A 27781-nucleotide genomic window follows, 5' to 3' on the forward strand; every position below is an offset into this window, starting at 1 on the left:
AGGACCTGCTTCTGCCCATGTTTTAGTCCCATCTTGCTGTCCTTTTTCTTCCTGGGTTTCGGTCATCATGCTCCTGGGGTATGAAGTTTTTGATCTTCCCTAACATGCAGTGCTGCCCCAGGCTTTCAGAATGTCCCGTATGCCTGGAAATGTTTTCCTTCCCCCTCCATGGGATGGATAAGTCCTTTTTCAGTCTTCAAAGGTCCAATAAGATGTGACCAGCTGCCTTTTGCTCACCTTCTTACCCATCCCCAGATAGATTTCTCTTCAACCCCTGGGACTGGGCTGTCCTTAGCCGGCACCACAGAGCATCCAACACTTCCCCGTGGAACCCTGTCTTCCCCACTAGGCTGTAGGGCTCCTCAGCTCAAAATGGTTCTCATCTGCCTTTTCAGGGCTTAGCACAGAATGTGGTGGTGTTATGGCCGCAGTGTAGCAGCTCCAGCAGCTCTTTTACCCAGTGAGAAACCGAGTGAGCCCTCAGGAGAGATGGAGAACTCAGGTTTGTTATGCTGGCAGGCACAGAGGAGATCACTGATTCCAGAGTCTGAGCCCTGAGGAAGGGTTTTACAAGGCTTTTTATGGGCTAGCTCTTCCAGGTCTGTGTTAGTGGGACTGACCCAAGTGAGAGCAGGCAGTGTTGTAACTGCGTAAGCAATTTTACACAAGTGGTTGCATAGGGGAGGGGGTTAGTTAGTTGGACTCTGCTTAGTCATTATGGCCAGTGTGGCTCCTCTCTACTTTTTCTCCTTGGATAATTCCTCCTTCAGTAGCAACTCAACCCCCCCACATTTTTGGAACTAGATGGAGGTGGTTGTGGTATAACAATATGAATATGCAAAATGCCACTGAATTGATCACTTCAAAATGGTTAATTTTGTTGTGTGAATTTCACTTTTGTAAAAAAGAAAAAACATGTTTTTCTAACAGCTTTATTCTAAACGCTTAGATTCAAGGGTGAGTCAGGATCTGAGCTCAGAAAGACACTGACCTGAAAATCAACTAATTTAGGAAGGGAAGGGGCTGTACAGGTAACCTCTCACACTAGTTTGAATTTCCAAAGACTGTGATAACAGACTCTCTTGAAAGTCTTAGCTCTGAGTCAGTGATAGGATGGGAAATTTCCTATGTGAGTTTGTGGGTGAGGTAATGTAGCAAATGACCAAGGCATGCATTTGCTCTTAGTTCAATGAGCCAATTTACACAAGAGAAGCTTATCAACTCAAAAGTCTGATGCTTATTATAAGAATATTAGGTAAGGACAAATACTATGTGGGCTAACACACAGAGATTCTGCACACACATTATATTAGTTGACTGACATTCATACTTACAGGAAAGACAAAATTCATTAATTTAAAGCTGTCAGATACACTGTTGTTTCAAAGGCAGCTAGTGAAGAGAGCACAGGGCTTGAAACCCCAAAATTTAGCTTTGAGTTTCAGCAATGACTCCAATCTAACTCCAGGCCGGCTGTATTACACATGGTCACTAAGCTTTAACTCTGTAGAGTTACTGGTTCAAACATGTTAAATTGTTTTGTAAAATGTTAAGAATTATTCAAATGCAAATAATCATTGTCACTGATGTCATACAGAAAGATCAGCCTATACCTTCAACAGATATGTTAAAATTGTGGGATTTTAAAAAGTATAAACAACATTTATTATTATCATTTTTTTAGAAATAAAAGAGAGAGAGAAAAAGATACTTTCCTAACTTCATAGACTTCTTAATCTGCTCCGTTCATAATTATATACGCTTAATTCACTTTTTCTTCATTTTTACAGCCGTAAAAATGGCACATGTAAGTTCCTGGGCTAGGGATTGAATTGGAGCTTCAGCCACAGGCCTGCGCCACAGTTCCAGCAACACCAGATCTGAGCCCATCTGTGAACTTCAGTGCAGCTTGCAGCAACACTAGATCCTTAACCCACTGAACAAGGCCAGGGGTTGAACCCATATCCTCATAGAGACTCTGTCAGGTTCTTAACCCACTCAGCCATAGTGGGAACTCCAATTCACTCTTTTTTAAGTATAGATAAAAATTTTTTTGAGAATCATATGTAACTGAAATCATTATCTTCTTTTTCTCTTTAATTTTATTTTATTGTGAGCAAAACCTTAATTTACTTTTTAAATGAATAAAATGAAAGGATGATTGATATCTCAAGTTACATATTAAGTGAACAGCAAAACAAGTTAGTGCATTTCAATTTCCAAAAGGAATACATTTAAAAGATTTCATTTTTCTCTCATATTTTCTGTGTATCTTGACGACATTGCCACTTGGTGCCAACTTTATTTTAGGAAAAACCTCTATAAATTTCTAAAAATGGACAGAAAAATAAATTCAAAATGAGTATTTTTGAATTGACACAATTTTATTAAACCTCCTTAAAAGATTTATTATATTATTTGAATGTGGATAACAGGCGATGGTCATTTCCACATACAAAAATGCGAGCACCCTATCTGTGTGCCTTTTCACACATTGCAGCTGGATAGCATGTCCATGTAGATATCCTGCAGCTATAGTCTGTACACTTGAGCATTTTAACCTCTCAATTGGATGTTCTTCTTATTCTGATGCAGATAGAGAAAAAAAAAATAGAGTTGAAATAGCATCCCAACTTGAAATCTCAGCCATAACGCCCAGAAAGACCTGCTTCACTTATTTTATGGTGGAGAAGTCTCTTAGATAGTTAATGTCTATTTATATGGTAATTTCTCCCCAATATATGTCTACTTTTTCTCCTTTCAGCCAGATTCCATTTTCACCTAATAACATCAGTCACTAACAGACGGTGTGAGTACAAATGATCTTCATGAATAGCGCTGAACAGATCAATAAAATGTTCAAGTTTCACTTAAGCCGAATGCTTAACAGTTCATGAATTAAAATGAGATGAGAGAATGCTAATGAATAGTAGGTCATTTCTTTTCTTTCAGTGATTCCTTGAAAAGACCGGCCTCTCATTTGGCAGTAATATTTCCTCTGCTCTGCCCTCTGCTACCCCCAGCAGGCCTCTCTGTGCCCTCTGAGAAGTTAGGGAAATAATAGCGTTGGTAAAAATATTCATGAGAATTTCCCATCTATAGTGCATTGAACTCAAATGTTCCACCCACATCATACCTAGAAAAAAAGAAGAAACAGCTATAATTATAACATGAAAGGATAATGAGAAATAAAAAAAGAGAAAAACTACAAATACTTTAAGGTTTACCTATTTAATTCTTTTTTTCTTTCTTTTAAAGTTTTTTTTATAGTTGATTTACAATGTTCTGTTAATTTCTGCTCTAGAGCAAAGTGACTCAGTCATATAAATATGACTATATAAAAGAATATACATTCTTATTCTCACATTATTCTCTATCATGTTCCATCACAACAGATTGGATATACTTCCCTGTGCTCTACAGCAGGATCTCATTGCTTATCCACTCCAAATGTGATAGTTTGCATCTACTAATCCCAAACCCCCAGTCCATCCCACTCCCTCCCTCTCCCCCTTAGCAACCACAAGTCTGTTCTTGATGTCCATGAGTTTGTTTCTTTTCTGTAGATAGGTTCATTAGCACCATATATTAGATTCCAGATATAAGTGACATCATATGGTATCTGTCTTTCTCTTTCTGACTTGCTTCACTTAGTATGAGAATCTCTAGTTGCATCCATGTTGCTGCAATTAAAAACAATATTTATTGAACATCTACTATGTCCCAAGCAGTCTTTTACTTTTTTACTGGAGATATAGTAGCAAATAAGACAGGTGACTTTCTTCCTCTCACCCTAAAAGATGTAAAAGCAGCATACACATGAAACCTATTTGAGAAGGAAATATTTGAGCTGAGACTTGACTGCGAATGAAGCAGCAATTATAAATATGTGAAGGAGACACTTCCTAATTACAGAGAACCTGTGTTCTGAGGCCTTAAAAGGAACTGGCACTTGGGATGAATAAACTGGCACTTGGGATGAACTAGCACTTGGATGAACAAACCTAGGGCTGAATTGCCTGGAGAATAGTGAGAGGTGAAAAAAGTAAGGTCAGTGAGCTTAGAAAGAGCCATAAACATTGGGCCCTGCAGATCATGAAAGCAACAAGGAGGTTTCATTCAACAAAAAAGAAATATGTTCAAAGCACTTAGTAGAGAACCCAGCACAGAGAAAAGCTTCACAAACATGAGACCAGGTTCAGCTCTGCCTGTACAAGGCAGTTGCCCCAGTGCAAGACCCTGGTCCCATCACAGAGATGAAAACTGACAGAGGAGGGACAGTCTGGGATAGGATTCTAACACAGAGCCAAGGCAAAGGAGCACTTCCTTAGATTTTATTATAACTATCACTGGTAATAAAATTAACTTGGTGATGTCATAGCCATGGTTTCTCAGAGATAAATAGACTTCTGGGCCACTTGTATCTTCCAAGGCTCCTGGTATATTGAAAAAAGAACAAATATCAAAATAGAATTATAAATCTTGTAATACTTAATTTACACAATATTTTTACATTTAAAAAAAGCTAAAATTCAGTGTTCTCTGTGATGCAGGGCAAAAATTGAATTCATTCATGCCCATTTTGGTAAAGTTTCTGCTTTGGTAAAGTCCTGGGGGCAGAACTGGGTACCCCCTCCAAGGCAATGCTTTGTTGTGTTTGTAGGTAGTGTGGGATGGGTGATGAGAAGTCACAGCCTCATGCTGGTGAATACAGCTGCTATGGTTAAGGAGAGTTGCCCCAAACGTCAGAGGTGGGGAGTCCAGGCCCCAGATGACTGATCTCTCTCCTTCCCCTTTTTCTGGGGGTTTCATGATGGACGCTTAGAAAACAGAGCCCAGGAATTTGAACTGAACACATATGACATTATAGACTGAATGTGTCTATATGTGTCACCCTCAAAATTCCTATTCTGATGCCTAATCCCCCATGTGATTGTGTTTGGGGGTGGAACTTTGGGGAGGTGACTAGGTTTGGGCGAAGTCCTGTGTGGGGACCCTTCATGATGGATTCGTGCCCTCATGTAAGGGGATGAAGAGCCCGGACCTGCCTCCCTAAATCTTCTGAAGACACTGGCAGGAGACAGACATCTACAAAGTGGGAAGTGAGCTCTCACCAAATAATCTGCGGGGCCTTGATTTTGACCTTCTGGCCTCCAGAACTGTGAGAAATAGATGTTTGTCATGTAAGCCACCCAGTCTATGATTTTTTGTTAGAGTAGCTTGAATTGAATAATACATGTGGCAGAGTGGAAGGCGGCCTCCCCAGCTCTATGAGGGTCTTGATTAGCTCAGAACCACCCCATCACAGCAAGTCCAACCCCTGCCCTGGAAGCCAGGGTCCAGGCAGAGCTTCTGCCTTGCCCTGCCCCATGTCTTGCAGATTCCCAGGTGGATGCTGTGCTCCCACCCAGGCTGACAGGGAGGAGGTGGTGCAGGTCACAGAGTGAGCCCCAGCTGAGGCTGCAAAGCTGGCAAGAGAGCAAGGCAGAGCTATGAGGATAGCTCGATTTAAAAATTTCAAATATTTAAACATAGAATGCAAATGTTAGTTGTAGATCTCAATGTAGGTATACATTTCTAAGGAAGATTGTGATCTTTCCCTTAAGGCTTAATAGTTATCGAACTCAAGAGCTCATGGTTTTACTGGTGTTTAAGCTGAGCGTGATCACTCAGGTCTTCCAGTGTTACTGTTTCTCCAATGGTTTTGCCCTGGATATGCTGAACTCTTGCTCTTCAGAGGGTCCTGCCCACCAAACACACACACAGGTCACATGCATGTGTCAAAAAACCCAGGCAGCTCTTCGGGTTCATTGCTCAGCATTAGAGCAGTGTAACTCATAAGCATCTTCTCTTTGGCATCTTGTTTTCTTGTGTGATGTCACAGGAACAAAATATTTCTGTGTCCAAACACCATGAAGTCTTAATGGCTAGTGCTTCTCTGACAGCTGAATGAACAAGTCCCAAAGTATGGGAACACTTTAGCGGTGGGAGCAAATCATTATAAGTGACATTCTCTTCTCCACGATGTCAACCAGGAGGCAGCAAATGGCTTCTGCCTACAAATCCACTCATTCGTTCACCATTTCTATCCATCTCCTCAATCTCTCCCAATCTGTAAGATGCATTCTGTGCTCTCTCTTAAAGCATGTGTACCAACACTTTTCATTTCCCTATGTCTTTTGGGAAACTTAGTGTCACTGTATTTGCCTAAGTGCTTTCTTAAGTTTGTCAGCTCAGCTAGTCAGGTATTTCTGAATCTTTTAAATGAGTCTCATTTTGCTTTATGTGAAAGTTTATATCTTGATATCTTATTTTATTTATTTATTTATTTATTTATTGTCTTTTTGGGATCATACTGTGATGGGGGTCCCAGCCTAGAGGGGTCCAATCAGAGCTGTAGCTGCTGACCTACGCCACAGCCACAGAAATTCAGGATCTGAGCCACATCTGTGACCTACACCATAGCTCATGGCAGTACAGGATCCTTAACCCACTGAGCAAGGCCAGGGATCAAATCCATGTCCTTATGGATGCTAGTCAGGTTCATTAACCACTGAGCCAAGACAGGAACTCCTTGATATTTTATTTTTTTAATCTCTAAACTGCCTTAAAGTTTTTGGAAGTAGGAGGGAAATATATCCAAAATAAATATGTGAAATAGTCAAGTAATTTCAAAGCAGACCTTATGTGATGTTGAACAAATATCTCTTATTCATTCTTTTCAAAGTATAAAGTAAAATATATTTATAATTCCTAATACTAGTCAAGCTTCAAGTAAGACTTAGTCACCCCTGTTAAATAAGATGTGTTGAGGAGTTCTCTGGTGGTCTAGTGATTAGGATTTGTCACTTTTACTGCTGCAGCCTGGATTCAGTCCCTGGTCTGGGAACTGAAATCCCACATTAAGCCATTATACGCTGTGGCCAAAAAAAAAAAAAAAAAAAAGACCAAAAAGATGTGTTTAAACATCAACACAAATACAGCAAGGTTGGGTATTTTTTTTTTTTTTTTTTTTTTTTTTTGGTCTTTTTGCTATTTCTTTGGGCCGCTCCCGCGGCATATGGAGGTTCCCAGGCTAGGGGTTGAATCGGAGCTGTAGCCACTGGCCTACGCCAGAGCCACAGCAACGTGGGATCCGAGCCATGTCTGCAACCTACACCACAGATCATGGCAACGCTGGATCGTTAACCCACTGAGCAAGGGCAGGGACCGAACCTGCAACCTCATGGTTCCTAGTCGAATTCGTTAACCACTGCGCCATGACGGGAACTCCTTTTCTTTTCTTTTCTTTTCTTTTTTTTTTTTTAAGGTTGAGTATTGATCAGTTGACAGAAATACTGTGGCTGGGGCTTACCAGAACCTAGGACCAAAGGATTCAATATTTGCTAATTTGGTCTCTATAGTGACTATAGAACATAAGTACTAGGAATGAGGAAAATCAAATATACCTACAAACATGTCCAAAAGATGCACAAAACACCAGAAACTTTAAGACAATATTAAAAGGGAGTTCCGTAGCAACTGAATGGGTTAAGGATCCAGCATTGTCACTGCTGTGGCTGGGTCACAGCTATGGCAGGAGTTCAGTCCCTGGCCCTGGAACTTCTGTACGCTGTGGGTTCAACCAAAAAAAAAAAAAAAACTAAGGAATTTAAAATAGTTTTAGTAACTTAAGATATATACTATGCTCGTGTTTTGTAAGATTCAACACTACAAAAGTGTCAGATCATCACAAATTGTCTACATAGTTAATTAAAATCTCCATAAAAATAACAATTTTAAATGGAGCTTGACAAGATGCTTCTAAAATTTGCATGGAAATGTAAGGATCCAAAAATAGACAAAGCTCTCTTGAAGGAGAAGATGTGGGAGGACTTGAACTGCCATATGCAAGAAGCCAAACTCTAAAGCATATGGTTCTGATGCAAGACTAGACAAAGAGAACGGGGCAAAAATAGAGAGCTTTCAAATAGACTCCCCCCACCCCGCGCCCTGCTATACACTTGATTTATGGCATAAATGGCACTTAAATCATCAGAGGAAAGGTGGTCCTTTTGTAAATGATGAAACCTCCTCAAAGAGTGCGAGGAAAATCCTTAAACCTGGTGGCATATCACTGACAAAAAAATAATTCCATTAGGATTGTATATATACATGCAACACACACACGAACTAACCAACTGAACAAGAAAGCAAATACATTTAATTAAATTAATAGAATATCTTCATGGTTTCTGAATAAAAAAATATTTAAACTGAATACTCAAATTACTTATCACAGAGAAAAATATTATAAACTAAATGGCATTCAACATAAGATCTTTTTTTTTTTGTCTTTTGTCTTTCAAGGGCTATACCTGCAGCATATGGAGTTCCCAAGCTTGGGGTCGAATTGGACCTATAGCCGCTGGCCTATACAACAGCCACAGCACCGCAGGATCCCAGCCACACCTCCGACCTACACCTGGCTCACAGCAACGCCAGATCCTTAACCCAGTGAGCAAGGCCAGAGATTGAACCCGCATCCTCGTGGATACTAGTTGGGTTTGTTAACCACTGAGCCACAATGGGAACTTCAACTTAAGATCTTTTGTTCACCAACATTTCATATTTAAAAAGTGAAAAAGATATTATTTGCAACATATATAATCATAAAGTGCTGTTTCCAAAATACACAGAGGAATTCTACATTTCAAGAAGAAAAAGATAGAAAACTTGTAAGAAAGTGGGCCAAAAATATAAGCAGGAATAACTAAATATAAACAGAGGTAAAAAGAGTTATTGACATGATTCAAGTGGTCTGTATAATTATGATCCTGTCTAAAAAAGCAGAAACAGAACATGGCCAAAGAGAGCAGACTTGGGGTTCCCAAGGGGGAAGAGGGAGGGAGGGAGTGGGATGGATGGCATTCTGGGGGTTTTTTTTTGGATGCAAAGTCTTATATTTGGAATGGATGGGCAATAGGGCCCTACGACACAGCACTAGGAACTGTGTGTGACTGGGTCACCTTGCTGTACAACAGAACCTGAAGAAACACTGTAAATCAACTATACTTTAATTTAAAAACAAAGTAAAAAAACATAAAAAATAAATGATCGGTATACACGTGAAAAGGTGCTTTACCGCATTAGTGACCAGAGAAATATCCATTGAACGATAATAAAATTCACTATCCATCCACAGGAGTAGCTAGGATTCAAACAGCCAGATGATGGCACAAATGGAAGGCCAAGGAAAGTCTTATATATGATGGTGGAAGTGTAAATTGTTATATCCATTGCAGAAAATAGGAAATGTTGATTAAGCTGAAGATGTTGAGGCTCCATGACTCAGCAATTCCTCCTTCGATGTTCACTGTTAAAGACAAAGTTACATGCTAAGCTGGTAGGGGAGAATTTATTTAAGATTATTGCATTGGTGCTACTGCAGTAGAGGAAAGAGATCAGGCTCAACTCCCAATACAGTAAAGACAGTTGGGTATTTATTGCCAACTAGCAGAGGAAGGGGGTCCGTAGATGGAAAATTACCAAGAAGAGATATCGGGGGGCTATTCTTCTAAACTGACAGGCAAGCCATGGACTTAGACATCAAAGATGGGGTTGAAGAACCTGATTAGATATCAATGTTGATCAGATTAGGAAAGGTGGGGGAATCCTTCCAAAACAAATTAGCAGGATTCTTGCTAAGACTTGGGGGAGGCAGGTGGAAGACTGGAGGAGACTAGGGTTGAAGCCCAATGGAGCAGAGGACAGAGGAACCTGCCTGAAGCGTGGTTAGGGAGGGAGTTTGTCATAACCCAACCACAGCCTGTGCCTGTGCGCCCCAGAAGAGACATCCACATACGTGGTCACAGCATTCTTATTGCTAAATTCCAAAATGATTGAAATGTCAGTCAACAGTAGCAGAATAAATAAATTGTGGGGTAATTGTACACTATAATACCTTGTAACTTTGAAATGAATGACCTATAATTATACAAAAACATGAGTGAATCTCAAAAGCATATTGGTTAATGTGAGCAAATGATCGCAAGTTAAAAAAATGTATGTATGAATGATTGCATTATGTAAAGTTTAAAAGTAGGCAAAGCTATAACTATAGTATTTAGAAATATAAACTTAGGGAGTTCCCGTTGTGGTTCAGAGGAAATGAACCCAAATAGTATCCATGAGGATGTGGGTTTGATCCCTGGCCTCAATCAATGGGTTTAGGGTCTGGCATTATGGAGAGCTGCAGTGTAGGCTGCACATGGCTCAGATCTGGTGTTGCTGTGGCTGTAGTGTATACCTGCAGCTGAAGCTCCTATTTGACATTTAGCCTGGGAACCTTCACATGTCACAGATGTGGCCCTAAAAATTAAAAAAAAAAAAATCTTATGTAGTAAAGAGAAAAGTAATGAATTGATGATACTCAGGTAAGTGTCTAATTTTGGGAGATTAAAAACATTGTGATAGAAATAAGCCTATAGTGGGGGCTGGGTTTCCTGGCAATATTCTAGTTCTTGCTCTAGGTGGTAGATATATGTGTACACTATGTAATAACTCAATAAGCTGAATATTTTTTCTTTAATGTGCTTTTCTGTGTGAGTTTATAACTATAATAAAAAGGATTTGAAATATATCCAATTGAATTGATGTGAATTTTTAAACATTTTTAATAATTATAATATTTAAAATTGTTTTCTGATAGCTTTTAAAAAAACTTTGCCAGTCATTTTCACATAAAAATAGGAGCTATTATTCATTATAGTGTCACCTATATCTATTTTTTCTATGTACACATTACTTTACAATTTTTATTTTATTTTTTTGTATTTTTTGAGTCTGCACGTGCAGCATACAGAAGTTCCCAGGCTAGGGGTCAAATCGGAGCTCGGAATTGGTTGAATTGGAGCCACAGCAACATGGGATCTGAGACTTATCTGCCACCTATACCACAGCTCACAGCAACACCAGATACTTAACCCACTGAGTGGGCCCAGGGATCAAACCTGAGTCCTCATGGATACTAGTTGGGGTTGTTACCACTGAACCACAACGGGAAGTCTGTACTTTACAGTTTTTAAATGGTTAGGTTGTGCTGCTGTGAAACTATTTGTCCCGATGGGTGGTTGCTAGAGGCAGAGAGTGGAGGGTTGGAGAAATGGGTGAAGGGGTCAAAGGGCACAGAATTCCAGCTATAAAATAAGTTATGAGGATGTAATGTACAGTATAGTGACTGTCGTTAATAATACTGTATTGCATATTTGAAAGTTGCTTGGAGAACTGATCTTAAGAGTTCTCATCACAGAAAAAAATGTTTTGTCATTATACTTTGTGACAGATGTTAACTAGCCTTATTATGGTGGTCATTTTGCAATGTATACAAATATCAAAATGTTATATTATGTACTTGAAACTAATATAATATGTCAATTATACCTCAATTAAAAAGTAAAAAAAAATTAAATGATTAAAACATAAAAATTCCAACTTTCATATTTCTATCCAGGGGTATTAATCTTTGACCTGTTCCAACTCCAAAATACTTTATTTTCATTATACTACATTTTACATTTCCTTAATTCCATACTGACTTTGTTAAATCTCCTGAGACAAACGTAGCATAACCAGAAATCTTTAGGGCAATTATTCTCCAGAGAAGATTTTCATCGCTTGCTTTCCTTCCTTCCTTCCTTCCTTCGTTCCTTCCTCCTTCCTTCCCTCCCTCCCTCTTTCTTTCTTTCTTTCTTTCTGTCTGTGTCTGTCTGTCTGTCTGTCTTTCTTTCTTTCTTTCTTTCTTTCTTTCTTTCTTTCTTTCTTTCTTTCTTTCTTTCTTTCTTTCTTTCATCTTTCTATCTTTCTTGTTTCTTGGCTGCATCTGTAGAATATGGAAGTTCCCAGGCTAGGGGTAGAACTGAATCTACAGCTGCTGGCCTACACCACAGCCACACCAATGCCAGATCCTAGCTGCCTCTGCAACCTACCATTTTTACCATTTTCTTTAGTAATAGTTCATACCTGTACAAAGTCAGTTATGTTATTCTGTGACTCCAGCAGAACAGTTAATAGTCTGATTCATTGTCCTGCTTCTCTTACCCAGAAACAGTAAATAGACATCTACTACAGGCAAGCGTGGTACCGGCACTGGGCATAAATATGATGAAGTTATGCCTAAGAATCCATCTGAAATTGAAAGCTGGGTGACACTAGGAGGTCTTAATCTGAGACAGACAGTGTCACAGTTAACGGTTAAATTTACCCTTTGAACCACTTTGAAGAAATGAGAAGTGAAGGGTGCTTTCAGAAAGAAAAAAAAAAAAGGTTGAACTCCATCAGGATTTTTATTTTAACTGTATGTATTGCAACAGAACAGAGTTTAGGAGAAGCACATTTGCCTTAAACCTCAACCATTCTAGGCAAATGATACATTAAATACATATTTTTTTTTCTTTTTAGGGCCACACCTATGGCATATGGAAGTTCCCAGGCTAGCAGTTAAACAGGAGCTGCAGCTGCAGGCCTATACCACAGCCACAGTAACATCAGATCCGAGCCACATCTGTGATCTACGCCACAGCTTGTGGCTACACCAGATCCTTAACCCACTGAGTGAGGCCAGGGATCGAACCCACATCCTCACAGACAAGACACTGGGTTATTAACCTGCTGAGCCACAATGGGAACTCCAATAAATAATTTCTATAGGAGAGAGGATTGAAAAAAATCTATGAATTGAATTCTTCCTGCATTATAGAATAGTAAATACTACAAACCCTGGTAACTTGGTAGTAAGTCTTTTAAAAATTAAAAATTAAAATGGTTTAAATGGAAAGCATTCGAAAAGAAGACTAAAAAGTCAGGTTTCTCAAAAACAAAACTTTATAAGCATGCTTAATAGAAGGAGAGGACAAAAGCATGCCAGTAAATAGGAAAGAGGGCCTTCAAAAGTGTAGAAAATTCTTCTGTGCCCCATGGAATGACATCAGGTGCACTCCTCATGGCTGTTCAATGTAAGTGGAGAATATTTTGTCTATATACCTCACGACATTTTTGAGTAAAATGTAAGAGTCTTAAAAAACCCAGTAGTCATTTCTTTGCAAATATTTGTGAAAAGAAAATGAATCCCTGGATGAGTGAGGTTATGTGAATTTTTAACATAGTAACATATGTGAGAACTTCAATGCTGAAAGTTAGAACGCTTTAAGATTACATTATGCCAGATTCATGTCCCTATAGCAATACCGCAGGAATTAAAAGCTCCATTTTACCAATGCCTGAACTGAAGCTCCTAAAGGTTAACCAAGCTGCTAAATCACCCACAAGGAAGACACAGAGCTGACAGAGAGACCCAGACCTGCCTGAAGGCAAAGCCCGTGCCCTAACTACAAGACCTAATTGTTGAAACATTATACTTCATTATTAATCAGTGATCAGAACTGGATTTGAAGTTCATCTTAACTTGCTTTGCTCACTTTATGGTGCTACACTTTGGTTGTAACAATGTTATTCATAGTGCTATTACATCATAGGTATTCATTATATTCAGAGAACAACATATATCTTCATACTTTTTAAATGCATACTTTCAAGATGGAAATGAAATCAGTTGTGATGAATCCGTCTATATCATTACATTAACATACATCAGAAATAAAATGAACCCAATAAGCAGCATGCCACAGGCTACCTGGGGAGTTTTACAGGCTGGGCACTTACTAGGGGAGTTGTTCCCTATGCTAATGTATTTGAGAAATACTAAAGTGCTAATTTAATAAAATATGGTGGAGTCATTTAGATATTGGATATTAATGTAACTGTTTTTCTCTATTTCTAAAGATCATATTCAAATGGGAGGCTTTTTGTGTGATAAAGAGAGGTCAGCATGGACGTATTAATGATTTAGACTTTACTTTTCCTCAGATATCATTGTTTAAGTCATACAGAATGATACATGACTACAATAAAAATACATAGAAAGTTAGAGTGAGGAGTTCCTGTCATGGCAAAGTGGAAACGAATCTGACTAGGAACCGTAGGTTGTCGGTTCAATCCCTGACCTCGCTCAGTTGGTTAAGGTGTTGCCATGAGGTGTGGTGTAGGTTGCAGACATGGCTCAGATCTGGCATTGCTGTGGCTGTGGCATAGGCCAGCAGCTGTAGCTCCTATTCGACTCCTAGCCTGAGAACCTCCATATGCCATGGGTGCGGGCCTAAAAGGCAAAAAAAAAAAAAAAAAAAAAAAAAAGTTAGAGTGAAATGATACTATGATAATAAAGTTGCTCTCCTTACCGTTACGCTTTAAAAATATATGGCTTTGTGATTAAAAACTAATTTATGGCAGTTGTAGAGTACCTTTTTCTTTTAAAGAGAAATCAACGGAGAAAATCAAACTGCTCTTAAGGCGACAATTGCCGATACATTAGTAAATGTATTTTTATTTTTCTTCCATGTATGTATATTTTCATAAGTTTACATAATATTAAAATTGCATGTTTTTCAGCCAATATTTTATTATAAATATTTCCATTGACATCAACATTCTTTGTTAATATAACTTTTAATGACTGTTTTTAATGGATTTAGCATAATATGCTAAAGCAATTTCTTCTGTTATTACCACTTTTAAATTTTTACATATAATTCTAGGATAAAAGAATTGTACACATATGTTCTACTTGTTTTAAAAAAAATTAACACTCTGGTAGTTCTTTAGATATAGAGCTATTGAGTCAGCAGAAATAAATTGTTTAAACCGCTTGAAATATATTTTTGGGTAATATTCCAAAATCCTGAAAGATCTTTGAGGAAAGAAAAAATATGATATTTATTTTGCTTTCCTCAGATCCCAGTATAGAATCTGCAAGAAAATTGGTACTTAATAAAAATGTTTTTCAGAGCAGAACTGACTGGCATTGCTTTCAGAAATGGAACAATTTTGTTGTCCTGCCAGCAGTGCTGAAAAGGCTATTGTCATAACATTGAGGATGGTAATTCTAAAACATTTCTAAATCTTAAAACTAGCATCTTTTCTCATTCAGCATAAACTTTAACAGTGAAAGTGAACATTTTAAAATGTTTATTATCTAATTCTCTTTTCCTTGTGATATATCCCACGCACATTTTAAAATACAGGCCAAAGTTCACACATGGATAAGCTGTGATGTCTGTTGGGTGCAGTGTTTTGGCCTGATAACATGGATGAACTTGAGGTGAAGCTGCTTTACTGCACTCCAGGCAAACAAACACACATGCCCACTTACCCATCGCTTCCATCCTGGAGTCAATTTCACATCATTAGGCTCACATTCTGGGGAAAAAAAGAAAAAAAAAGGGGCAAATATCCTATTAAGAAGCCACATACACAGTGTTGCTGTGGCTGTGGCTGTGGCATAGGCTGGCAGCTACAGCTCTGATTCAACCCCTAGCCTGGGAACTTCCATATGCTGCAGGTGTGGACCTAGAGAGACGGAAAAAAAAAAAAAAAAAAGCCACTTATATAATGCCATTAGGGGAAATACTGACACAAGAAGCCATATGAAACACTCCATAATTGTGCCAATTGCTTAGTTACCTTTGGTTTTAAGTTTTAGTCCTAGTTTTAAGCTAACACATTTTTGTCTGCTTTGTTTTCTGGCATATACTCAGTTCCTGGCCTGTAATATGTTCTCAGTAAATATTACTAGATGAATGACATAACCAACAGAAGAAAAATTTTGAAGGATCACGTTCAAGTTTAGGGTGACAAGGACTGGTTTGTGCTACAATCCAGGAGAGGACTGGTTTCTTTCTGATTCACCTCATTTACTTTTATTCTAGGGTCCTGCCTCAGAATGAAATGCTTCCACTCCATTAATCAGCAAGTAAAATGAACCTTCTAGAGATAATGACTCAGGTCACCAGATCACTGCACATCTCCTATTCTCTCACTCTTCCCAAACTCCAAATCCTACCCCTGGCTCCTCTGAAAATTTCAGTGCAAAGTCAGCACAAACACCCTTGTCCTCAGCCCCTCTGCAACTGGCCCTCCCCGTCCTGGCTTTCCTGGATTCTTCCAAGAATGCCCCAAAGACTCTGCTTCCCTGCAGTCCTTTAGGTGGTGGCTCTTCTCTGTCATAGCCCCTTTCCTACAGCATTTGCAGGACTGAACCTGCTCTCTCCGCATTGCTGCTTTTAGACTATTCTTATTCGCCCTTCTCTCTTCTGAAAATCCTGCAACTTTCAAGTACATCTCAGCAGGTTATATCAAACACCACTCACCCCTGTGGTTGTCTTGTGTGTATCCTTACAGATTCTCCCTCCTTTTTTGATGTTTCTAGCTCCTGACTCACTGCCACTCCGTCCAAAATATCCCTGTCTTACATGTGTAGCAATTTGAATGTTCATGTACATGATCTTTCCAACACCCTAGCCTCAAGATTTTTGAAATCCTCTTCTCCAACGATCTTGCAGGACACCCTACCTAGAGCACTTATTCCCATGGCCGTTCTCTGACTTGGTCTTCACAAACAAAAGTGATAGTGCTTCATGCACCATCAGCATCATGCGTCTCAGCATCATGTATCACATTTCCAACCATCACTTTCCAATCCCTTTAGCAGTTCAACTCCAACCTTCTTTCAGCCCCACCAGATTCACAATCTGTCCATCTGATGTCTTCAATGACCTCCTTTTTTTAACCACCTAGGTCAGCCCCATGACTACTCAATACAATGACTTGCGGGCATACCCTCTCAACTCCCTCACTCTCTCTTGTTTTATTATTCTCATTTGAGAACATCATGTTCTGACTTAATCCACCACCTGCGTGCTTGCATTTCTATAGCAAACAAAGCTAAAAGAAGCATATACAAGCATAAGGACGGAACTCACCCTTTAACTGCATCCTTGGGAACAACAGACTGGTCCTTAATGATGCATGATGACCATGGCTCCTTCTTTATGTCATTTACTTTCCCATTCTCTTCTCCTTTCTCCCCAAACTCCAAGCATCACTTCTCCCATTTTTATTCTTGGTTTTCTATTCATGGAGGGAATCAAGCTTCAGAATAGAATTCTGCAAACTCCCACTACCACATCAAGTCACTTTCTGGCATCTGCACCCACATGCTCTGTGTCCCTGCAGCTCACACAGATGAGCAAACTGCGATCCCTTCTAAGGCCACCCCTCCATCTGTGAACTAGATTCCTTCACCTCCCACATGCCCAGGGATAGACTTCAGCTACCCCCTGCTTTTGACAGAATCACTTTAATTAATTGTGTTCTCTCCTCTCCAGCTACCACGTGTTTCTTTGCTCCCTTGGTAGTGAAACTCCTCAAAAGGAGTGTCTCAACATAGATTTACTAGAAGATAACATGGGAAAAAGTCTAGATGACCTTGAGTTTGGAGATGATGTTGGAGGCACTATGCCTAAAGTATGATCCATGAAACTTGATCCAGGAAAATCAAATTAAATTGTTCTACTGTAAAAGACATTTTCAAGAGAATGAGAAGGCAAGCCACAGACTGGGAGAAAATGTTTGCAAAAGATGCATCTGATAAAGGACTCTTATCCAAAATGTACAAAGAACATCTAAAACTTGACAATAAGAAAAACAATGAGATTTGTGAACAGGCAAATGATCTAAACAGACACCTCCCCAAGAGGAAAAACAGATGGCAAATGAGAATATGAAAAGAGGCTCCACATCATACATCATCAGGGAAATGCAAATTAAAATGAGATAGCGCTACATGCCAATTAGAAGGGCCAAAATCCAAAACTCTGATAACACCAATTGCTGGCAAGAATGCAGAGTTGCAGAAGCTTGTTCATTTCTGGTTGGGATGCAAAATGGTATACCCACTTAGGACAACAGTTTGGCAGTTTCTTGTAAAATGAAATGTATTCTTACCATGCAATTCAGCAGTCACACTTCTTGGCATTTGTCCAAGGGAGTTGAAAACTTACATCCCAAGACAGATCTGCACATGGTGTGGCAGCTTTATTCACAATGTCAAAAACTTGGAAGCAACCAAGAAGTCCTTCCGTAAGTGAATGGAAAAATAAACTATGATGCATCCAGACAATTGATATTATTCAGGGCTAAAAAGAAATGAACTATCAAACTATGAAAGGACATGGAAGAAGCTTAAGTGCATTCTACTAAGTGAAAGAAGCCAGTCTGAAACATCTGCATACCTTTTGATCCAACTATACACCCTCCTGAAAAAGACAAAATTGGGGACAGTAAAAAGATGAGTTATTGCTGAGGTTTGGGGAGTAGGAGAAAGGAATAGGCAGAGGACAGAGGACTTTTATGGCAGTGAAACTATTCTATAGGTTACTTATATTCTTGCTTAATATTTCTCTTTTAATATGATATTAGTTTAAATATTTAAAGTTTGCATTTCATTTGTGATAGATACATCCATCCCCCCTTAAAAGAGTTACTTTAAACAATATCAATTTCTTGCTAGATACCAGCAACCAAACTTGGATTACAGTTTACAATTGCTCTTGTAAGTATGTAGGGCCACTGAGTAAATTTTCACAATTGAATCTGAGCAGAAATGGTGTGTATGTGTCCTATGTGGTGAAGATGGGTGTGCCTTTTCCTTTTGGTTCATCTTCTAATGATTTCTTGAAGCAAGTGGGGCAACTTTGATGAAGATCATCAAGTCACAAAATAGAATCTGGGTCTTTGAATTACCTCTTGGAGGAAAACTCACTTGCTGAACAACAGCATTTATCTGTTTTTTCATATATTTATATGAAATAAAAATAAACATTTTTGGTTAAAATTATGTTTATTTTGTCAGTTTGTTATAAAATATTATTTTTGATAACCTATAATGGGTTTATTATTATTAAATGCATTAATAGGAATTTTTTCTGATATAATAAAAATGATGAATATGACCAATGACATGCTGATAATCTGACCCTCTGGGCAGGGGAAACCCTGATTTGAAGTACTTGCCAATTTCTTTGTGATACTTACTCCAGGGGTACTTGATAGTAAACATTTAATAACTTGTTTTCTGAGAAAAGTTCCAACATAAATGCCTAAACATATGAGACACAATCTTGAAACAATAACTCCTCAAGTTAGAACTTCATTCATTCACATAAATAGCTTTTATGCTGAATTAAATTATCTTTTTAATACAAGAAGATTATTTCTTCAATTTTTTACACTTTTTATAATACAATAACTTTATAATCTTCAATATTGATATTTTTTAAAACAACAAAGCAACAAACCAAGCCTTGCTTTGTAGCATATGTCAATTTCTGTGGTGTAAATTTTCCTTCCATGGTCAATTTCAAGCCTCCAGCCTACATTATTCCACAAGCAGTGCTGAAAACATGCAGGATAGTGCAACAGAATATAGCATTTCCACCTTGAGGATGGATGAGACATAAATCACCTCAAAAATAGATAAAACAGAATCGTAATAAAATGGAGAGTGGTTAGTTTTGAGTAGGTATTACTTTTGTTTTTAATATAAATTATTTGTTAGTTTATGCAATTTATTTTTTAATAATTAATCTTTTTAAAAAACTGTCTTGCAAAATTCTTGAAAATTTAACAATTGTCCTTGCCAGCTGGATCCATTACATACTGAAGTGCTGGCATGTGGGCATTTTCAAACTAAGGACATGAGTCACTAAATGCAAAGTTGAAAGTCAATGTTCATGATCAGTTCCAGAGAGTCTGTGCTGCTCTGCTCCAGCACATCCTGGATATAACCTTCATAAACCAAAGCTCTTCCAAGGTCTCCCATGCCTTTAAGATGGTTAATGATCCTGAGACTATTGTTGAGAAGTGCTGAGTTAGTGAGAAGTATGTGGATTAGTTTTAAGCCTGGAGCCAGGGTGTGGATTGACGGTGATCCTGAGAGTTCCTGTAGTTGACAATGTGATCTGATTAAACACAGGATGTCCTAATTCTGAAATAGTGGACGCAGGGGTGTTTGACAGAGGGGTGCTTTGTGATTAAGTATTCAATTTAAAAAAAAAGTGGTGAGAAGCGAAATAGAAGGTTTTGAGTGAGAAAAGGAATGGAAGTAAGTTTGTCTAAATAAGACATGAGACGAGTCCTACTAGTCATGCCAATTTTACTGGAATCCTTCATGTCCAGAGGAAAATGTTTGCTTCTTAATTTTTACTTGTGCAATGGATAAACAGGAAGGCAAAAATTAATTACAATGTGTGATTGCCACTGCTTTCTAACTTTTTATTACAAGAGAGGCCTTTTGTTCTAAACATGTTGAGAGGTTTGAAGTTCAAAATGGGCTAAAGGAAGGCTAAACACTCTTGAGGGAAGCCAAATTTCTCTTCATCCTAAAGACTTTGGAGTTCTGAAGATAATCCAGGAGGAGGAGTTTCAGAGGAAGAAAGATGTAGAAGAAAAGAAATGGTCTCAGAAGCTTGGGACCAGTAGTTCCTTGGTAGCTCAGCAGGTTAAGGATTGGGCGTTATCACTGCTGTGGCACAGGTTTGATCCCTGTCCCAGCCATGGGTGCAGCCAAAGAAAGCAGCAGCAGCAGCAGCAGCAGCTTGGGACCATGTGAAACAAAGCAAAGGATGTAGAATATTCAACACGGAATTATGATATTGCCTTGTCCATGCCCCTCCTCCACTCTTCAGATTTTTCCACCTTCAGATTCCTTGAAATTTGTGTGTGTTTATGCATGTGTGCGTGTGTGTGCGTGTTCTCTTCCCATGCCTGGGTGTGTGTAGAGATTCAGCAGGATTGCTGGAGGCTGGTAACTCAGATGACAATGATGAGATGACTCATAGCTGAAATAACAATTCCACACAGGCAGGAATTTGGAAGAGGTGATTGCTAGAAAATAAGCTTCTAAAAACTCACAGAAATCTTAGGAAGAGCTCTGAACTTGCGTAGAATGTGAAAGGGACTCTTTTGGGAGGGAATTGATTTATCAGCCTCCAGAAGCAGAGATACCCTGATTTAAATGCCATCAGTCATTCTTCTTATCTCCCTCATGTCTTAGAGAAGGGAAGATGTTTTTACTGAAAACACTGAGGTGTTTCAGGCTGCTAGAACACAGCAGACTGGGTAGCTTCTCCACAAGAACTATTTCTTACAATTCAGGGTCATGGCCTACCAGCTCATAGCTGGCCTCTTCTTGCTGTGTCCTCACATGGCAGAAGGACCTGGGGGCTCTCCAGGGTCTCTTTGATAAGGGCATTAATTTCATCCACGGGTCTCCACCCTCAAGATTAAGCTCCTCCCCATCTACCACCTTCTAATCCCATCACTCTGACATAGGGATCTGGAGGGCACAGCATATTCAGGCGTATGCCTTGGTTCGGAAGTATTTTCTACTAATCTTTCGGGGTTTATAGGAATCATGACATTACATTGGTCTGTTTGATGAAACTTCGACCATTCAATAGACTAATTTACCTTGGAATTCAATCTGGGCCTATTGCACCTTTTTGGTTTCCCCTTTCATAATGGACATCTGGTTTAATTTCTGTAATTTGTAAGTGTTTAATCTGTAATTTAACCTCTGGATTCACAGCACATGTTCATTATTTTCTAAAACTCCTTGTATGTGTATATATGTGGAGGGGGGTATAGGTCTAAATCTATGTCTACATCTAAATTTATGTCACTATCTGTAAGAGTGCTCATTGTAATGTGAGGTTTCCCTAAATATTAAGACAAAAACTTTACAGCGGTATTACTTACACTACTGTTTACACACTATTTGTCAAAGTAGGAAAGAAATTCTAAGCTCAATGTCCTAGAAGGAACTTGCTTTCAATTTCCCATAATTTAAAACTAGCAACCACCAGCAGGTGTAACCAAGTACATTTCGACTGTCAGACAGTTTCAGAGAGATAAATAAAATCACTAACGTAACCAGCTTCTAAAAACCGTGCGAATCATGTAGGCATTTTCACATAACGTCAAACCTAAATTATACTTGGAAGACTAACATTTGAAACTTCCTCCTTAAAAGGAGGATTCATTTTCCACTATTGTCTGCTTCCTAAGGCTCTAAATATGTATTTAGCATTTGTGCTATATTGACTTCTTTCTAAACTCCAAATAAAAACAAAACAAAATAGTGAGGTGAAGAAAACATTTCATTATTTTTGTACCAAAGCTAGTCAAAGAGAGGTCCATAAACCCATCAGTCAAATTAGGTCAAATGCATCCCTGGTCACTTATAGTAAAATAAATGACATACTGAGAATGGATGATTAAATGGAAAATTTGCACCATATGTTTATCCCTGGGGAGAAAAAAATATATTGCATCTCAATTCAAATGCTTTCTTTTTCTGCCCCTATGATGGCATTCCTCAGCCAGAGTTGTACTGTGTCCTCTTTGTAACCATTTCTCAATTCTATTTTTGTCCCTGCATCTTCTACTCCACCCCAGTCATGCCCTTCACACACCATATCAATCCTCACCTATCACACATATACACTCGATTTATCTGCTGCATAGCTTGTTCCAGATAGCTGTCATCTGTTGTAAATGAAGTCTCAAACGTTGCCGGGCTGGCGGTTCCCTATGGGTAGTGGCAGGCACATCAAACAAGCCATGCATTTGTAGAGAGCCATGACTTACTTCCGCTGGCAACCAGTTACCACGGGCAGAAGGAACTGTGCAATCTGACAAAGATTCCCTGGCTTGGCCTTGTAGACCACCTGCCAAAGTTTACCAAAATCCACCTCCTGCTTTGGGACACCATGAATTTCCCCCAAACTGATGGATAATAATGATCATTCACGGAGCCTCCAGAGCATTCTGAGATTAATGTTTATGTACTTTTAAGCCTTCATGCTAATGCACAAGTTATTGCTGCATGGGCAGAGGGGAAATTGTGAATGAAACAAGCAATTTGTTATACTTTGTATACCCAACTGACAGAAGAGAAGGCCCCTGTCAAATGCTCTTCTCTGTCATGAACTGCTGAGAAGCGATGCACACAAGGATGGCGGTGGTATGATCATTCTCTGCAGTTTTCTGAAGCTTGCCAATTGCAAAATTACTCCTGGTGCAAGTTAATAAATAATGTATGCACTGTTAATAGATCCAAATTCTTAAGTTCCTGTTAGAGAGAGAAACTGTGCCAAATCATCAGAGAAGTGCTATATTAAATTAGAGCGGGTAGGAGGAAGAGAGAGAGGAAGAGAGATGGAGAGAGGAGGAAAACGAAAGATGTATTCAAGTCATGGGTGTTATTTTTACCATAAAGACCTAAAACTAATAAATTTTAAGTCATCAGAAAATTTTGTTCCAAGCCTTGAATATTTGTATATGTCATATTGAATTTCCCTTCCAGTTTGAAAATTAATTTCTCATATTCCCTATAACTTTATGAAAATTGATTCCAAATATCTGATTTCTTAAATTCTGCTTCCTGATACTGACTTCTAGATTTTTTTTTGACTCAATGAAAATACACCATTTATTTGCACATAATGTATACATACTGTATAATCTAAATATCTATATCTCTCTTTCATCTCAATACCACTTACACATATTACAATGTTATACCCAGTAATTGTGGGTTTTTTAACTTTCATAATAAAAACCTTCATGCTATATACATGTCTACTCACAGAGATCAGTAAACTCTGTAGACAAAAAGTAAATATTTCAAGCTTTGCAGCCATGCTGCCTTGTCCGGCCTCTCAGCTCTGCCATTGCAGTGAAATCAGATGATGGTTCATAAATGTATCAGGGTGACTAGGTCATAGTTTGCCACCTCCTGTCCCAAGAGAAACTTAACCCAACAGAAAATGTATTCCAAGTTTTTCCTATAGTCCCCCAGGCTACTGCAATATTTTTTTTTTTAGGCTTTAGAAAATCCTTCACTGGGTGAAAAAGTACACCCCACGCCATACTTGAGAGGTATGGGGACAGCCCTTGGTGGTGCACATGGGTTGCTGAACTGCCTTCTAGAACAGACTGAAGTCTTTTTTCCCTCCTGTGCAGGTGGTCTCTCTCCGTGGCAGGTCTGCCTTCCTGGTGCAGGAGGGACCCAGCCTCCCTGCACCCATCCTCTTCAGGAGGAAGATGGACGTGGGTGCACAAGGCCCTTTGCTGGTGAAGAAGAACCCCTTGGTTAGCTGCTGCCCATGAGGGTGGGAAACAGCTGGGGGCTGGCGGAAGAAGCATCGTCCTCTGCCTGTTTTCAGCTTACTGATCTCCTCCTGTGCTCAGAGAAAACACAGCTAATACTGTTATCCCCATGGAGAAAAGAACCAAAGTGATAGCTATTTGATCAATGAGCACATAAAAAATTAACAAATGCCACTGAGGAGAGTGCCTTAGACTGACTACAAACTCAAGGTGCTCTGAATCTTTCTTTTAACCACCTTTCAATTCACTTTGATTTCGGCAACACCAAGGGGCAACATTTCCAAATGGCCTTTCATCTCCTCTACCTTATGAAGTGCCCTTTCAAAGTCTACAGAAAATAATGTCACCTGTGTCTATGCGTCACCCAGCTTTGCATTATGCTCCAAAATATCAAATGGATCTGTTAGCGTCGGATGCCATTTTTGAATCCAGCCTGGCATCTGTGATGAAAGGTGCTTCCTCCAAGTGACTTTTCAAGCACACACCCAGCTCCACATCGACCAAAGGGCTCATCCACTTGTCCTTCAGATTACCTCAGCTGTGACTGTCAATGAAGTATTTGTTTCTTTAAACAGTCAATAATGAGGTTTTTTTTATATTAAAATGAAAGAAAACCATAAATACCATTGAATCCCAAACAGCCCACCTGGTGTGTGGTCTGAGTAGGCCTTTCCTTACTTCTGAGAGCCGTTGAAGGTTCACTTCACCTGGTCCAGGCAGGCTGCAGGGAAAGCATTTTCTTTACCTAAGGAACATGAACTTGCAAATTGCCAAGAGAATTCATTGGTACCCCACTGCTGATTGTGTTGCACCAAATATCTAGTGCAAGCTGTATAACCACCCAGAGAAATCTCAGCAAAGATCTGATCTTTGCTGGCCTGGGGGGTACAGATGACTGTGGGATGGCTCACTGCTTCAGACTGCACTTCACAGCCCCAATTTCTACTGAGGTTTTCAAACTTTATAGATAGAGTAACACAGAGAAAATATTGATAAGATCACCTATAAGTTGACTTCAGATCCTGGAGTGGTCCATGCTTCCTATATCTGCCCTTTGCTCTCATGCATGCCTCTCCTCTTTTCTCCTTAAGACTGTTGTATTATAGGGGTGACTAAGCCATACAACCATCTGCTGGAGTAAATGGGGGAGAGCCCTTGCACATCCTCCCTGGAGAACACCTATGAGTTTGAGAGATACTGGAGATCACCCTCAGGTTGAAGGATTCCCTAGTAGAAGTCAGAACATGGCAAAGCCATTGTGCTCACAGTGAGAGTGTATTATAGTTAAGGCCTACGGATTCTAATTAGCAGAGGACGCAGTGTATGGGGTCAGGTCATGAGAGACCCTATGCCGATTCCAGCTGTCTTCCTCCAGGCAAGTGAGGCAGATAGTGACTACATGTCATAGTAATGACACGTGACAATACACATAGAGAGCTGCCAACTGGGGATGCGCACTCACTCACCCATTCCTGTCTAGAGATTTTATTGGGGGTCAGTCACAAATGTGTAACTGGTCAATCACTAGACTGATTTTAGTCTCCAGCTTCTCCAGATGTCAAGCTGGTACCACATAGCCAAAGACACTATTAGCATCAATTTCTCCACGAGGTTCCTCAAAGTTATAGGCAGCCCACACTAGTTAGGGAAGTCCCGAATGTTGACTTTTTCTTCACTCTACCCCTCCAGGTACTCTTTATAACCATATTTCATTTTTGACACTTCATCATCTTTGGATAGCCAATCATTCTACCCATTCTTATTACTGATCCTTGTTCTAAATTTTCTTTTACCTTGTCATTCATTTTGAATTTATTTTAGAAAAGAAACAAAAAAAATGTTGTATTTACAAGTAAAGTTAAAGTAAAGCAAAGTAGCAGAGTTCCCATTGTGGCTCAGCAAGTTAAGAATCTCACATAGTGTCTGTGAGTACGTGGGTTTAATCCCTGGCCTTGCTCAGTGGGTTGAGGATCCTGAGTTGCCTCAAGCTGCAGCATAGGTGACATATATAGCTCAGATCCAGTGTTGCTGTGGCTGTGGTGTAGGCTGGAAGCTGCAGCTCCAATTTGACTCTTAGTCTAAGCACTTCCATATGCCACAGGTGTGGCCGTAAAAAAAAAAAAAAAAAAGTAAAGTAAAGGTGCACACACCATATTTGTCATATTTTTATTTGTCTATATGGCAAACAAAGATAAGGACCCATTGGAAATGCTATAGGGTAGAAAATGATATACTTTCCTTCTTCAATAACTCTCTAGATATCAATATAATATGGCCCAAGACATTTTTCTGTTTTTATGAGTGTGGTTTCAAAGCATACATCTGTATATGATTTGATCCTTTATCTCATATCTTTAACTAAAAGTCTTCTGGTTTTACGATTTCTTTCTTTCTTTCTTTTTTTCTTTTTTCTTGGTCTTTTTACCTTTTCTAGGGCTGTTCCTGCAGCATATGGAGGTTCCCAGGCTAGGGGTCCAATCCAAGCTGTAGCCGCTGGCCTACACCACAGCCACAGCAAGGCCACGTCTGCGATATATACCACAGCTCACGGCAATGCCAGATCCTTAACCGACTGAGCAAGGCCAGGGATCGAACCCTCAACCTCATGGTTCCTAGTAGGATTCGTTAACGCCTGAGCCACAATGGGAACTCCCTAGGATTTCTTTCTGACCCTGCTTGTTGTTCCAAGTTTCTCTATGGTTTTATATTTTCAGCTCACAAAGCACTCAGAAACTGTCTATCAGTAATTTGCTATGGAACATCTTTATTCAGTCTTATAGCAAATAATCTCAGTAGTTTTTTAGAATTTTTTATTGCTGCCTAACTCTCCTGCATGTTTACTCCAATGTAACAGAAATGGTGATGGAAAAGAACTGTTTTTATGCTGAGTAATTATTTTCTCTTCTTCACACCACACCAAGTTCACAGAAAATGAGTTTTTACATCATGAGAAGTTTTGCCTCTCTCTTTCTTTCTTTCTTTCTTTCCTCTTTCTTTCTTTTTTGCTTTAATTTTTTTAAAGATAATAGTAGATGGTAGCTATCACTAATTGATGTTCATACGATGGGATACAATATTCACTGATATACAACTAGAAAATTTCTGATAATAAGATCAGGTGTAGAACTTCAGATCTACCATTTGCTAGCTAGGTAAGTTATCCTTGCTAAATGCTTTCTCTTCTTTTTGTCTGAATTATTACCATTAGACTAAGAATTCCAAGTGTATCATCTGGTTAAAAATATTAAATTAAATCCAGCCAGTGGAGCCTGGATTACCCTGCAGTATCCAACAACCCCAAACTTTAATATCTTATAACCGAAACACCTATTTCTCTCTCATGATACATGCACATGGCAGTTAGTTAGGGTTTCTGTTCCATATCCTTTCACCAGTGACTAAGAATAATGGAGCAACTCCCTTCCCAAGCAGCAAACAGCTCAGGTCTGAGGAGTTTTTCACCAGCCATAAGCCCCTGAAGCTAGATGCACTTCTAATGCACCTGTTTTCCTAAAGCTGCACTGCTCTGCTACACCACAAGGGGACGCCAAAGTGAGACTTCACCTTGGGAACTATTTGGCGACCAAAATTACTGACTCAAATCCCCCAATCAGATGTTTATCCAGAGCAGTGCTGCGCCCATAGTAAGGATTCATGGAAGTTTAGACATCATAGTTAC

General features: G+C 39.2%; 1 long non-coding RNA gene across 1 annotated transcript; it reads right to left on the reverse strand.

The window, feature by feature from the left end:
- On the reverse strand, positions 2106-17195 carry LOC102158634. The gene is made up of 4 exons (XR_002345921.1): positions 16851-17195; positions 15242-15288; positions 9125-9355; positions 2106-3136 (listed from the first exon to the last, which is right to left on the reverse strand). It is a non-coding gene; the product is annotated as an uncharacterized LOC102158634 (long non-coding RNA).

Source organism: Sus scrofa, chromosome 1 (genome assembly GCF_000003025.6).
Source record: "Sus scrofa isolate TJ Tabasco breed Duroc chromosome 1, Sscrofa11.1, whole genome shotgun sequence".
In the NCBI taxonomy this organism is placed as follows: Eukaryota; Metazoa; Chordata; class Mammalia; order Artiodactyla; family Suidae; genus Sus; species Sus scrofa.